Source organism: Phodopus roborovskii, unplaced genomic scaffold (assembly GCF_943737965.1).
Source record: "Phodopus roborovskii unplaced genomic scaffold, PHOROB, whole genome shotgun sequence".
Classification (NCBI taxonomy): domain Eukaryota; kingdom Metazoa; phylum Chordata; class Mammalia; order Rodentia; family Cricetidae; genus Phodopus; species Phodopus roborovskii.
The window spans coordinates 18751675-18768266 of NW_026126588.1; positions in this window are offsets into that span (position 1 = coordinate 18751675).

A 16592-nucleotide genomic window follows, 5' to 3' on the forward strand; every position below is an offset into this window, starting at 1 on the left:
CCCCAGTAACAGGCCTGCTATCCACGATACTAGCTTCAGATAAACAAGGTACATTCTAGCTTAATAAAAGTCATTTGTGTCCTGAACACTATATAAACCCTACTTCTGGCCCATACTTGGGAGCCACTGGTCCTATTGCCACCAAGGCCCATGATCTGTCTCAATAAGTCAGACCATGTGGGACCCTAGACCTGTCTGATCCTGTGGAACCTTGAGAGATGCCTATGCTGCTTTTGGGTTTTATTTTTTTGTCTGTTTTGTATAATATTAACAAAGTCATTATTATATAAATTTGTGTGTGTGTGTGTTTTGCTATTGTTCCTCATCTATTACATGCCTTATTTCCGAAGCATTATCTCCCACTGGCCTTAACTCATCTACTACTCCAGGCTTGCTGGACGGCAAGATGCAGGAATCTATTTCCAACTCTGGTCCTGAGATTATAAGATCAGCATCATCTCTGGACTTGTTATGTAAGGTCAGAACTGAGATGCTCAGGCTTGGGACGCTAGTAATTCACTAACTGAACCATCTCCCCAGGCACATGTAAGGTGTGTGTGTGTGTGTGTGTGTGTGTGTGTGTGTGTGTGTGTGTATACATCCACAAAAGATTTTATTTTTCTTTGATAAAAATTGGTGTTTCTAGGTGTAGCAAATAAAAATACAATATAGATTTTAATTACAGAAAAAGAGTAATTTTTAGTGTCAGTATGGCCCATGTAATATTTTGTTGGATTATACTTAAACAAAAATATTAATTTTTTTTAAAACTCAAAATTAACTCAACACCCTCAACTTAGTGGGCATTGAGGAGGGAAACCGTTGTGCGATTGCATAGGTGAAGACTCAGCTATGAGAACTATCACATTCCTCCTTGTTTGTATGTCTGTCAGTATATCTGCACATGTACATGTGTGTGGTGTATTATGCAATCATGTGTGTGTACATGTATCCTGGTACAGGCACACATATGTTCTTGTGACTATGGAGACCCGAAGCCAATAACAACTGTGTTCTTCCATCACGCTGCACTTTATTTTTCTGAGAGAGAAGATCTCTTGAAACCCAGAGCTCATGAATTCAGCTAGGCTGGCCCTAGATTTGCCCATTTCAATACTCCCAGCACAGGACTTAGAAAGGCTGGGCATCTGAACTCAAGCTCCCATACTTGTGTGACAGGTACATTACCTACTGAGCCAACCCCCAAGCCCTTGACTCCCGAAAGTGGCTGTACCCTTCTGTGTTCATCACTCTGGCCTCCCCATTTCCTTACCATTCTTTGGGTTGCAGAGTCTTTTTTATGACTGTATTTTCCATAGTATAGTTATGCTTACACTATGGAAAGGATTAAGACACCCCCACAGTCTTTTGGCATTTTGGAAATTAGAAAGACAACTGAAAATCTGCTGGCATCGCCTTAAACAATGGAGGAGTGAGAACCTGGACAGATAGAAGGACGGAGGCTGCTGAGGATGCTCAGAGCAGGAAAGATGAGAGGAGCGGATGACAGACAAGGAGGCCGTGAAGCCACTCGTCATCGCCTGGGAGGCTCAGGGCGGGGGGCATAAAGCATGGGGAGCCCGAGGAAGCTTCCTGAGTAACACCGGGAAACCGTGCTGTGGCAGAAGAGGACCCAGAGGTGTGGCCTCCAGCCAGCCGATCTCAGAGCTGTCCTGCAGCATCACAGGGAGTTGGTCAGAAATGCCCAGTTCAGGCTCTACTCAAGATCTGCCAGGAATCCATGTTCTAGAACCAGTTGATTCTGATGCCAGATCACCAGCAGGTGGAGAACCATCTACCTGAGGAAAGACTCACCCTAATGTGAATAATTTGGCCTTTTGTTGCCCTAGTTCATCAAATCTAGGTGGTGGTTGCTATAAAATTCTTTTGTGGGCCACTCTGAAAGAAAATTGCTACCAGCTACCTAAGAAGCACCGGGTGTAGAAGCATCTCCATTTCCAAGTGTGATGGTTCGATGTGGAATACTGCCCCAGCATAGTGGCTCTTATCATCATAATCAGAGCACCTACAGTTACCAGCAAGAGATCTTCAAGTGCCGGAAGCATTAGACAACCCCCTCCATGCTCTTGTACGTAATCCTAATTAAACTCATTGATTCGCCAAGCAAGACTTGGATGGAATAGTTTCTTTGGTCTATTATTGGTGTCCCTTTTGGGGTCAATAGACATTTATTATTTATCTTTCTCCATAAAGAGTTAATGCAACAAAGCCAGTGAGATGGGTCATCAGGTAAAGGTACTTGCTGACAAGCCTGACAATGTGATTTCGATCCCTGGGACCCAATACCTCTTAATAGTCAAATGCATGCTCTCTCTCTCTCTCTCTCTCTCTCTCTCTCTCCTTCTTCTCTTCCTCTCTCCCAGTAGACTGCGGAAAAGCTGAGAAATCTGTGCGGTAGGTGTCAGCAGCTATCTGGAAACACACTTCAAAATAAATTAATTTCTTTACTGACTCTAAGAGTTTCACATCATGCACTCCACTTCTGCTCACCTCCAAGTCCCTCGTATCCTTTCCTCATCAATGCCATACCCCTCACCAAAAACAAACAAGCATAAGCAAGCAAGCAAACAAAAGCAAAAAAACCAAACAAACAAAACAAAACAAACCACCCACAACAGCATCCATAAGCATCTCTTTGCCTGTCCTTTCCTGCCTCCCTCCCCATCGCCCCTTCATTCATCCTGGTGGCGCCGGAAGTTTCCATGTGCCATATAGTACCCCCCTTTGTCCCATCAGCTTTACTGGCAAAGGCTCATTGCAATGAGTCACAGGTCTGGTCTCTGATACACCATCCTCACTGGATCCTCCGAGATATCCTGTGGCTTCCCGGATCTTAGAGATCCTTTGGGTAGCCATTGGCAGGAAGCTCAGTGGGGAGAAGTAATGTCTGCTGTACAAACCCACTACCTTTGCTTTTCTGATTCCAGTGTGTTTGCCCAGAAGAGCACGCAATGCCCAAGGGGAAATTGGGATTTCCGGAGCAGGAGATGCCGCTGTTCTGATGGTGATCAGCACCTCTCAATAGAGGACAAGTTTTGTTGAGGGACGATGATGGCTGAGGGATCTCTGGGATCCAGCCCCTGGCTGTGGAGTTCTGGGATGGCAGCCCCTGGAAGTTTTTGTTCTCTTGGGAAACTCAGCTTCAGGGAAAACTTTCCACTTTAAACTTCCATCCCTCTCAGTTTCTCACCCAAATAAATTCCTTTTTAAATTTTAATTACATCTCTAGGGTATTGGATATGGTGGCTTTCAAATTACGGAGTCAAAAATTCGAAAACTAAGGTTTTTTTTTTTTGCGTGTGTGTGTGAAAAGAAATCACCCTATGCTTAGGTGGCCCTTCTCCCGAAGACAGGATTCATGTGTCCTATCTTGCTGATAACTCCTGCCGTGTCTGAGTCCTGTTATACAATCATGTGTGGGTAATGTGGTTGAAAAACACTTTTCTTTCAGTTTTTGCAGAAGTAAAATGAATAGAAAGGAATGATGAGCTTGCCATTTTCTTCTGGTTGGGAAAAGAGGCCAGGGAAGGTCTGCCCAGTGCCAGGCTTCTAATGAAGCATCAACCCTACCCACATGATGGCATCCCACTTTAGACCCACCCGATCTGGTCTCCACAGCGGCAGAGCTGTGCAAATTAGATTACTCTGCTGTCAAACCCAGTGCACTCTGTGAGAAGGTGTGGAGCCCGAGAGTGCTTGACTACTTAGGTGAGGCACCTGGTTCAGAAACAACCCAGCCTTGAGAACTCACAGTGTCTGTGACTACACACAAGACCTGACCAAGACTGAGCCAAATCAATTCCAGCATGGATAGGGAGGGGCTCATCAAGTCCCACTCCTAGCCACTCAATTGGCAATTGATGGCTTCTGGGAGAAGGAAAGTCAGTTTTCTTCTGGGATGTGGTCCTCCAAAGGCTGCCTATGATCCAGTAGATGGTTCTATATCCATTCACATACAGGTAATCTAAGTGGACTCATCAGGTTTAAAAAATAAACAAAGCACAAAACTTTGGGAGGGAAAATCGGTTGTGATTTGTGATAGGGGAGTAATCTCAGGGGAGGGAATGAGGGATGGATCCGATCAAAGCACATCATAGCATGAATGAAATTCTCAAACAATTAAGAAAGAAGCAAGCTCTCCAGACTTCAAATGTAAAAAGAGACTTTGAAATAACTAATATTACTTTAAATATTTACCTTTTCCAAGCTCTGCAGCAGGTGTATTGAACCACAGGAGTCCTTTGAAAACCTCTACATTGCACAGACCCCACTTAACAAAGGAGAAAGGGTCAAGTAGAGAGAACTGAAACCAACTTCCACAATTAGATGCTACAAAGTAAGCGGCAGAGTCTACACCTCTATTCTCAAACCATGCTAGGAGTCTAGTCACCGTAACATAATGGTAACTATTACAGATATTGGACTATAGGTCACACCATTTGTCTGGAGCTTGATGTACTTCCAGGACCCATCCCCATCCAGCCTTTCTACCAACCCACAGCATACATCTTTTACAAATGCCAAAATGCAAAGTCAACTCCAAGACTGACAGACTCCACTGTGGTGGATAGATTTCCACAAAGAAAAGAGCGCTAATAATTCCCAAGGTTTATTTTCCAGGAAGGCTATTCGAACCCAATCTCAATGAAATCTGGAGGCTTTTCACTTAGGAGCCTTTGGTCCACACATGGCATTTATTGATCACCTATTATATACTGCCCATCACTAAGGCTTCATGATATTAGGAGACTGCAACAGCTTTTTCAGACAGGGTTTCCCAGTACAATTTTAAAGGTTCAACCTCGAGTTTTAGCTTGTCTGTCTGTCTTTTTTCTTTCTTCTTTTCGAGAAAGGGTTCATCTGTGTAACAGCCCTGGCTGTCCTAGAACTCTCTCTGTAGACCAGGCTGGCCTCAAACTCACAGAGATCCGCCTGCCTCTGCCTCCTGAGTGCTGGGATTAAAGGTGTGCACCACCATGCCTGGCTTGTCTTTCTTACATATGCTCAAAACCCTTGATCATTCTACTCCCAAAACATTTCTGTAGAGCTAAAAGTAGGAAATGTGGGGGCCTGAGCAAGTCATTCAGTCTCTTTAGTCTATAGACAAAAGAGGGGTCTGGGGGACATGAAGTATCAGTACTTCTCATTATTGTGACTTGTGGAAGAAAAGAGTTTATTTTGGCTCCAGAGAGAGCCCACATAGTGGGAGAGCATGGCAGCAAGTGTCAGGCGTGTGGGCATGAGGAGGAAGCTGAAAGGTCATATCTCAGCTGCTAACATAAAGCAGAGTGGGCTTGAACTGGGCTGAGGTCTTCAACTCTCAAAGTCCACTCACAGTGCAGAAGTGGCATTTTTTTTTGAGCTCATAACTCCCCAAAGGTTTGGATTGCTTCTTCAGGATGTTTGGTCTGACGCAGAGGGAGTAAGGAATAGCTGTTTACTAGGGCTAAAGATTGTCCCCAGACAAATCACAACTGGACCCTGGAGCTGCAACATTCCAACCCTTCTGCATCATTTCAGCTTTAGGCAACCAACGTTTTTTCCATCATAGCTTCTTTCCAGGCATCCTTTCACAACACCACAAAGCAAACTGCATTTAGTCCAACTTCAAAGTCCCCGGACTCTCTCACAGTCTCAACCACTGTCTAAAAGCCTCAAATCTCTCCTCAGATTCAAGGCAATCTCTGAACTATAACCCTCTCTAACATGAAATAAGTAAACAAGCAAATTATACAATACTTCCAACATACTGATAGATCGAGATCGATCAAGAAAACATCCACCCACCCACCCACCCACCCACCCACCCACCCATCCATCCATCCATCCACTCACCCATCCATCCATCCATCCACCCACCCACCCATCCATCCATCCACCCACCCATCCATCCATCCACCCATGCATCCACCCACCCACCCACCCATCCATCCATCCATCCATCATCCATCCACCCACTCATCCATCCATCCATCATCCATCCATCCACTCACCCATCCATCCACCCACCCATCCATCCAGCATCCATTCTTCCACCCATCTATACATTCACCCATCCCTTCTTCCTTCCATCCATTCATCTCTCCATTTCTCCTCCATTTTTTCAGTTACTAAATTAATATTTATGGGGCTTCCTTTTCATATCTCATTTCTAAATGCACTTCAGCAGCTGAAATCAGTCTTCATAAGTCCTTTTCCTAATGAGAACAAAAGGTCCTTCCAGACCTCACACTTTTGGCTCCTATAGACAGCTATTTTATCATCTTCCCTCTTTTATCACCCTCCAGATTGAACAAAACCCCTTCTCAGAGAGGTCTCCTTTCATGTCTCATTTCTCATTTTTAAAAATAAACCTCTGGAGTAAAGGTGAGGAGAAGCAATATCAAAGGAGCTCTTGCATGGACAGAAGCATCATTTTCTTGGCCCCTGGTCCTCCCAGAATCCTTTCACTGAGCTGCGGGGAAGTTTAGCTGGAGGGGTGGTAGGTTAACAGCCCGAGGGAGGAAGCAGCTGAGTAAATAACTCACTCCAGTGTAAAATTCCCAGGAGTAATGAAGAGAAGTCAGAGATAACCCCTTTCACCCAACTGACTGAGTTTGGGAACGTGCTCAGGACAGAGACCTTCTAGGATGAGAAAATATCTTCAGGATGTACGTCTTCAATAAAGCATCTCCTTCCATTACAAACAAAACAAAACCAGCAACTGAGTCTTGCCTGCAGGGTTCATTCTTGTATACTCTGGTTCCCACCCACAAGGTCCATACTCCATAGTGAAATGGAACAGAGTACTAGCAGGAAATCATTTGCAAGCATAGTGGGCTTCCCTGCATCAGACAGAGGACTTTTCTAGTTGACGAGCCTTGGAGAAGGAATCCCAGCTTTCAGCTCTCTTGAAAGCTTTGTGGGTGACTTACTCCTCACTCAAGTAAGTTGAGACATGCTTGTGTGAGCATAACTCTATGGATTTTTTTTCCTCCTGTTCTTGGCAGAGCTGTTAGTATGTTTGGGTCCACTTTAATTTTCTAGAAGAAACTACTCTTAAAATTAATTTGTGAGCTTATTTGAACCTTTCTGGAAACTTTGTAAGGATTAAATAGTTGGAGGGCATGAGAGAGAAGGATGAGGTAATATGAAGAGTACAACTAACACTAAAGTCCATTTGAAAAGCTATATGGAAACCTACTACTATAGAATCTTCCTAAAATATATACATTTATGAAAGCCATCTAAATGAAGTCCCCAAATAATGCCCCAACTAGACATCTCATGCTACAAAATAAAACGTTCAGTTCCATGAATGAGTTATGTTTTGCTCAGTTGTTAGCTTGAAGGGTCCCATGGAAACCCCAAATATAGCAGGCTGTTGTCAAGGCTATTATTTACTCTCCACAACCTAATGATAAGGCCCCATTGTAAGTCATCAAGCATTGAGAAATTAAACTGGTGTGAGACCAGAAGCTTCACCTCTGCTGACTAGGGGTCTTGGTGTTGGCTGGTACTCTCCATGGTACTGAAAGAGAAAGGCAGAAGATTCAAGGCACAGTGTTTTCCAGCCACAACAGGACTGACGCACACATGAACTCACTGAGACAGGGGCAGCATGCACAGGACCTGCACAGGCTCAAACCAGAGGTGGTATGGGGAAATTAGAAACTGTTGTATTAAGTGTCAGAAAGATGAATATTATATGTTCTCTCTCATATGGAGTTCCTAGACATACACACACACACACATATGCATATACATACATACATACATGCATATATAATCTGTTTGTGTGTTTACATAACATGTCAGGGGTGTCTGAAGAAGCCAGAAGAAAGCATCACTGATTCCCTGTAGATGGAGGTATAGGCAGCTATGAACCACCCTATGAGGGCACTGGAAACCAAATTCAGATCCTCTAGAACAGCAGCAGATTCTCTAACATTTGAGCCGTCCCTCCAGCCCTCATAGATGGGGACATAAGCTGGAAAATTAGAGAGGATCCCTTGAGGAGGGAAAGGAGAAAATTTAAGGCAGGAGCGATGGGGGAGTAATAGAACATGCAACTTGGAAGAGGAAGAGAGAATGCCCATTCTATCCTATTCTATCTGCACTCATTATACCATAACACAGGACCACATACTTTCAGCTTAACACAGCAGAAATATGTTCCCTGGCGCTATACATATGATTAAGAACCCGTGTCTGGGAAGATCACAGATGCTAAGGGAGAACCTACTACTATTATTTCGTTAACAGACTTGGTATCCAACTGCCTGCTAAATTAATATTTCTATACCCATAAAATAGGGCAATTCTCAGTCCTCATCAGATAAAACTTGTGTGCAGTGGATGACACTTAGAATAGAGATTTATAGCTGGTCAGAATGTAGATAATGAGTAACTGTGGAGTGTTCAGTTCTAAGAAGGGTGTCTATGTCATCCCTTCTCACCACATGGCTCATGGGACATTACAGAAGAGGGAGCAGAGAGATTATAAGTTTCAGGAGCTGGGAGGACTGAGCAAGGCAATACTCATGAGCTCACAGCTGTGATTGCCTGCACTGGATCTGTACAGATTAAACCAGTTAAAATTACACTGAAGGAGTTTAGCAGTTGAACTGCTAGGATATGGAGAATTGGTTTTCCTATGGAAACTGTCTCCTGTTGCATTGCCTGTGTGCCAGTGAATGGCTCTACATCCATGCATGTAAGGGCAGCTCAGTGGGTTATGAAAACAAGACATGAAGCTGGGAGGAGCCTTGTGCTGTTGAATGATGATCTCTGGGCAAAACATCTGCAGTCTTCATCCGTCCATGCCTGTTTGTCAAGAGACCTATGCACTGTTGGCATTCCTCAGACAAGAAAGGAAGAGGAAGCGTCATTGGAGTATCCAGCCACTCTTCCTGGCCATTTGTATGAGGTCCCACTCCAATTGCATGTGACCCTTTCATGATGTGGTCCCAGCCGCTGGCTTTGCTGGCTGGCCTGGGATGCGGGTTCTGAAGCCTATTCCCAGCGTGGAGACTGGGTTCTCCTTCCAGGTCCACTTCACCGCTGACCTTGTTTTCCAGTCTCTCGTTTCTGGCTGATCCATAGTTAGTTCAGGGCCTCAGCCTCAGTCCTAGACCCACAGGCTTCAGCCTCTTCAGCTACCATATCTGCCAGCCCCAACCCTCAAGGAGATCCAGCCTCCTTCATATCCTAAGCTAGTATCCCTGGCTGACACAAGATAGAAAAGGAAATATAGCACCCAGGCAGGGAACACTCAGGCCTGGACCAGATGTGGAAGGTGTGTATGAGGCCACAGCTTCCAGATGTGATGGTTAACCTTGATTGTCTACTAGATTGAATCTGAAATAAAGTAACAGACATCCTTCCCTGGGGTGAGTCTGTAAGGAGGGTTGGAAAGGATTAATTCTATGGAGGATGAATGGAAGGGAGAGAGACCCCTCCTCCGAGTGGTTGAAGCCTTCTCCCTGTGACCCAGTTATAAAGAGTACTGAGTAAAACCAGTGCTACCTGCCTGGCTGCCCTTCTTGTTGGTCATTGCTGCTGCTACACCCTCTTACCGCCCTCAGAAGATGTCTCCTTCAGCCTCTCCATGTGGACTGAAGAGCTGCATCTCTCTGGGACTCCCCCAGACCTTCCAACTCAGATTGGGATGGCTGAGGTGGCTAGCCTCACTCACCGAGCAGGTACCTGGTTCCCAGCCCCTCCTGCGCGAAGGTAGTCGCTGTTTGTAATAAGTCTTCATCCTATCCTACTGGTTTGTTCCTTGAGAGAACAGTTACATACACCGTGTTTCCATAGGAAACATGTGTTCCCTCCAGACAGCACCTGCGTGGACACCTGAGTTCGGGAAGGTCCATTTTGAGACACCACTTCACAGGACTGCCCGTGGCATCTACCAAGCCAGGACTGGAACAGGGGTGGAAAGGGACTGTGGTAACGTGAGGCCATCAGCTCATGAATTCTACTTAAACTCTAAAACAACTCAGAGCCTAGGGAGGGTGTGTGTAATTGATGAGCTCCAGCAGCTAGTCTGCTACTCGCTGCAAACAGCTCTGCTTGGGAAGGTTGATTTACTTGTGTTTTATGGCTTATTTTGTGGTGAAGAAAAATCAATAAAGCCATTCACTTTTGCATTTTGAATGTGCCAGGCAAAATCAGCGTGGCGCCGAGCCAATGCTTTACGATTTCTATTTCCAAAGGTGAACCAGTGTAAGTGAAATCAAACTTGAACTTGAAGATTACCCCGGCATTTTCCCTTCCAAGTGCTGGTCCTAGAAGTGAGTCAGGCTTGAGAAGATCCCGTTTCCACTTCCAGGAGCCTGCCTACCTGGGCCCTGGATTCTATCCATGGCCAGAGCCCTGCTGAGCTGGGGATGGGAAGTCAGGACACTGGGAAGCAATTCCCCGGGTGAGCTCTGCTTCTTTTATCACTCTCCGAATCTCTACCGCTATGTATGTCTCTGTCTCTGTCCCTTCTCTATGTCTGTCCACGTCATCTCTTTCTGTCACTCTATGATCTCTCTTGTTCAGCAGCTCTTTGTCACCCCTCTCTTCCCTTTCACCCTGTATCTCTGCCCCTTTGCCTGTCTCTGAAGCTCTCAATCTTTCTCTCTCTGCAGCTTTTTCCGTCTCTATTTTTCATCTTCATTTCCCATTCTCTCTCTCCCTCCCTCCCTCCATCTCTTCCTCCCTCTTTCTATCCCTCTATTCCTTCCCCTCCTTCTCTCCTATCACTGCGCGCCCCATCTCAAAGCCTTCTGTGTTCCATAGCTACTTGCCCTGAGTCACCTTGAAGCTCCCTGCTGGCCAAGCCGGGGGACCACCTGTCACAGCAGCAGTGGTTACAGTCTTCTCCCAGCAGGGAGCGTGCTGCCTTTCTTGCTGAGACCTCAGGAGGTCTGGGTCTGTGCTGTCACTGACCATCATCGTTGCCTGAGTCCTCCCTGACTCTTCTTAGTTTCATTTTTCATGCCTGCTCCTTAAATGTCGGTTTCGTAGGGAGCATGTCCCATATCCTTACCCTTCTTCGTCACCCTGGGTGATTTGGTTCACTCTCAGAACTCTGTGTGCCCACAATTCTTTCCTCGCTAATTTCTAGCCATATCTCCCGTGTAGCCTTGTCACTGGCATCGGCTTACCAGGAAACTGATTATGGAGCACGGATTCCTGGTTTGTGCAGGTAGCCCAGTCCTCCCCGTGAGCAATATTTTTGAAGTCCTAATGACTTGGCGAAAGCAATGGAGTTGCTTGTCACAGTCATGACTGGCCTATGGATTGCTAGTATTTCCTTATAGAAGAAGGGGGTGGAGGGCACTGGACTCTCACTGAAGTACACAGTCACTCCTCTCAGCCTGGGAAACCAGCCCAGGAACTCCATGTCACGACTCATAGTCACATGTTAGAAACACATAATGCTGCAGAAAGTACCTCATAACCATACCAGAAGCCAAACATTGTGATGTCCCATCCCGGATGCAGGCCTGTGGTGCCCTACCCCTGGATGCAGGGAGATGAGCCTCATCTAACTGGTAGTCACAGGCCCAATGTCTCCAGCTGGACACACTGCTATTGCCAGCATTGAGTTATTCTATCTTTCTGTCTGTCTGTCTGTCTGTCTATCTGTCTATCTATCTATCTATCTATCTATCTATCTATCTATCTATCTATCATGTATCCAGCGTTCTGCCTGCATGTATGCTTGCAAGCCAGAAGAGGGCACCAGATCTCATTATAGATGCTTGTGAGCCACCATGTGGTTGCTAGGAATTGAACTCAGGACCATTTGGAAGAGCAGCCAGGGCTCTTAACCACTGAGCCATTTTTCCATCCCACAGTACTGAGATCTAATGTCTAGGAACAGTCTCATGGCAAAGCTAGGGAGAGCAGAGTGCATGAAGCATGGCTCTGGCCTTCTCAGCTCCGTTGCCCAGGAGAACTCATCCTAGCATCACAGATATTTCGCCTCTCCTTCTGCTTTTCACTAGCAAAGTGAGCAATGGGGAATGACAAGCCATGGCGTGTCGCTTCCAGGGCAAGGATATGAAACAAAATTGTGAAGGCCAAGTGCTGGGTATAAGCTTTTAATTAAAAATTTGGGAGACTAAAGATCTGCTAAACACACTATGATTCAAAACCATAATTTTGTCCTCGATAACATTATCGTATGACATTATAGTAAGCCATTTGTGCAAACACAAACAGATTTGGTGGTACTCATGATCAGTACTGCAAACAAGATATTTCTTCCAAATGACAGCAGTATTATTGCTTGTTTTCTAAAACACCTGACTAGATATGCTATTTCCCCCCATTAACGTAAATGATTTAAACTCTGATTTAAAGACAGATTATCATACTGGAACAGAAACTCCCAAAACCTCGGCGATGTGCACCGTGCAAGAGATAAAACAGTCACAGGCATCTTACAGGTAAAGCTGAGCAGCGTGTTAACACAAAAGCACAAACGAGCAGAAGCCATGTTAAGCTCAAATCATCTGTCGAAGCATTATTTTAAAATCCACATATGGGCACTGAAAGTTCTCCATCTTGCCTGGGTCCCCGCAACACTGCTGTCTATATTTTGTTTGTTTTCAATTTGAGAACTGCCTCTATACTTTTCTATATCTGATCGTGCTTCTATGACCACAAAGCCGGCATCTAGCATTTGAGGACGGGGTATTTTACGTGCCAGTTGGGACCTCTTGAGCCGAGAGGAGGCACTCGATGAGTGAGTTGAACCTCTGAGCAGATGTTCTCCATGAGGACCAGGGGCTCCCTAGTGCCACCAAGGCCCAGCTGCCTTAGTTCACTGATGGCCTCTGTGGCCCTGAACATATATCATGCTGGCTGCTGTGCTCTGTGGAGCTCTGCTCTCCTCCCTGCCTTCCGCCATCCACACAGAAAGCATAACTGCTGCTGTAATCAGTTTCTGCACACAGGGGCTTTGGCTTGTAGGGGGAGGAGAGATTTTCCAATGTTTTTTACATGTGCCCCTTGCAATATTGTATTTTATTGTATCGTATCATATCATATCGCATTGTATTGGACAAGCAGATTTCTAAGGCTTCATTCTTCTGTTGTTTCTACAAGTGAAAATGCCGTAGGATTGCCAAATATTCTCTTTCTAACACAATAAACAAGCCCTCTAAACAGCCCAAAATTGGTTTATTCTTTACCTGGTGTGATCTCCTCTCCCAGCTCTATTGACACACTAAACAGAGACAGGGAAGTGTTCACTTTGCGTTGGGTATTCCAGGGCGTCTCCACCTTTCTTCCTGTACTGCATCCTGAGCTCCTGGCTCCTCCCATTCCTTTCATCAACACACTTGTGACGGGATTGCAATTCAGGGGAAGCAAGTGTCCAAAAAGGTAGCTCATTTTGTCAGCTGTTCCTGTACAAGTCCTAATGAGAAGAGCATAGGAAACCTACGGAAGTGATCGCGTGGTCCTCAGAAGAAAGCTTGTGTTCGGGGATATGGCGTGTCTTATGTGTCTTGTCTTTTCTCGTGTGTGTGTGTGTGTGTGTGTGTGTGTGTGTGTGTGTGTGTATGAGCCAGAGCCTGTATATGCTAGGAAACACTTGTGTAGGGGTCAGAAGACCACGTCCAGTGGATGTTGGGGGTAAGGGTAGGCTTATCAGACACAAGTACAGTGAGGATGTTAGGTAGTTAATGGGTGCTAGCAGAGAAGGGTTCACAGGCCTGTACTTCTCTGATGATATATAAAGACTCAACAGGTGCCAGGAAAAAAATGCATTTTTCTCAGTGATGCAATAGTAGAGTCACTTATAAATTATCCAGGCTCCTGTAAATCATCCCTCAGTCATGTTCTTCCAAGTAACTATAATTAAATCCATCGGTTCACCTGAATGGGGAGGAATTCTTTCTCTAGTCTGTCCTTGGTATCCTGTCTGGGGTGAAAAGACATTTGTGTGTCTCTCCAAGGAATCAGAAGCTGAAGGCTAAATATTTTTAAAAATTTTCTCAAGGATTTATAACCAATGGGGGTAAACTCAAGACTTGAATGGGAATTTATCCCATGAATACAGACTCTCCAAACCTCTACATGCTACTTTAAAAAGTGAATTTCTAATGTTTACCAAGGATGTGTCACAAGCCAATAACAGCAGACCGAAAGCTTTATTGAGCTGCTCTCTCCACAATTCCATATATGAAGAAAGGCTTTGAGCCGTTGAAATGGGAGCAGAACGGAAAAGAGGAAACGTGATGGGTGACTCTACAGCACCCCATCACTCTGTGAATCTTCTCACTGGTAACAGACTGGGCAGCCCAATAGGACACCGTATCTCCCTGTGTGCCCATGTAACAGTGGTGCGGGTTTGGATCTATAGTGTGGTATGGATGTGGACCCATACGACACTGGTGTGTTCTTGTACCCCTATAATCATGATGGGGTAGAGGTGTACTTACACAACAGTGGTGTGGGCGTGTACCCATATAAGTAACCATCCTGGTTTCATTCTCAGTACTAGATCCTAAGGCTTGCTCATAATACGCAATACTTTGTGGGTAGAAGAGCAGCAAATAAAATCCACGCGCAAAACTGATAGAATAAACCAAGAGTCGTTGGAGAGCAGTGGTCCTACAAGGTAGTGATGGATGGGAAACACGAGTTTCGGCAGTGAAGTGAGAAGAGAAAAGGGAAAATTGCAAAGTACAAGGGAGAGAAACTCCAGAGTCTAGCTGGAAGGCTCAGCCCCACCGGGAGCACTCTCATTCCAGCGTGGGGGACTGTGTCTCAAGAGGACTGGGGCCACTGCAATAGGCCAAGAGGGAGCCAGGGAAGGGGGAGGCGGGACCAAGGCTGGAGATGGACAAACTGCACTGGGGTGACGGCAGGGGACGCGAGCCACTGACAACAGGCAAGCAAACGGATGACACGGTACTCTTTCCTGGACACTCGACTGCGCTCTTCTTCTTTCCGTTCTCTATTTCTTCTTTCTTTGCATTGTCTATGCAGGGGTGTGTGTGTGTGTGTGTGTGTGTGTGTGCGCACGCGCGCGCGCACGCATGCATGTGAGGTTCACAGGACAACCTCATGTGTTCTTCCGGCTCTGTGCACATTTTGACAAGGCTTCTCCCACTCTCACTAGCCTGGAACTTTCTAGGCTAGCTGACAGTGAGCCCACGAGCTCTGCCTTCCGTCTCCTTGGTAGTGGGTTTTACAAGCATGCACCATCGTGTCCGGCTTTTTCATGTACTCCTGGAACGGACCTTGAATGTTTATACTTGCAAAACAAGCACTTTATCAACCGGGCTATCCCCCTAGGCACTCAACCACTCCTTTATTTATTCATTTATTTGTTTTAAATATTTAATCTTTATTGTGTGCGTGTGTGTTTGGTGTACAAAGTTCCAGGGGTTCTCACAGAATGGCATTATTCACAGAAACAGAAGAAAAAAGTTCACAAACAAAATCCAAACACCTGCTCAACAATTAACACCAGAAATCCACATCAAACGACCTAACTCCAGACACGTAGATCCCAACGTAAAAACACAAGCAACATGAATAACCAAGATAATATGTCTTCTCCAGAAATTAGCACCCCCATTGTAATGTCCCCTGAGAAAAACCAACTTAGCTACTGGACAAGCCAATGATTTCAAAAGCAGCAATGATAAAAAACATTCAAGGAACTCAAAGATAATATAAACAAGTATCTGAACAAGTACTGCAAAAATAAAAACTGTAGTAGTTTGAATGAGATTTCCCACACAGTCATAGGTATTTGAATACTTTGTTCCCAGTTTATGGAGGCTCAAGAGGTGTTTTAGTTAGGGTTTCTATTGCTATGAAGAGACACCACGATCACAGCAGCTCTTATAAAGGGAAACATCTCCTTGGAGCAGACTTACAGTTTCAGAGGTTTCATCCGTTATCTTCATGGCAGGAACACTGGCAGCATGGCAGGAACACTTCATTGCTGCTGGAGAAGGAGCCGAGAGCTCTACATCTTGATCTGCAGGCAACAGGAAATGTACTGTGTCACTGGGCATAGGTTGCGCATAGGAAACCTCACATCCAACCCCCGTAGTGGCACGCTTCCTCCAACAAGGTCATATCTCCTCCAAGCTAAGACTGTTAGCATCTTCAACAAATAATGCTGGTCAGATTGGACAGCATATACAAGAATGACACTTGATCCTGATTTCCTTCCTACCCTGGCCGAAACTCAATCTCCCAGCACATCAGGGACCTTAAGATAAGGCTTGATGCCCTGAGCCTGTTACAGGAGAAAGTAGGAAATACACTTGAGCTTCCAGGCACAGGAAAGGACTTTCTAAATAGGAACCCAGAAAGGAGGGCACTTTTTAAAAGATTAACAATTGATAAATGCGACCTAATGGCACGAAAAGGGCTCTGTACAATCGGACGCCATCATTCAAATGAAGAGGCAGCCTACAAAATGAGAAAAACATATCTATCAGCTTCTGATGAAGGGTTAGTCCATAGAATATACAAAGAACTCAAGAAACCTAACAATAAGAAAACAAGGAATCCACTTAAAATAGAGCATGAGCTAAGCAAAGAGCTCTGAAAAGATGAAA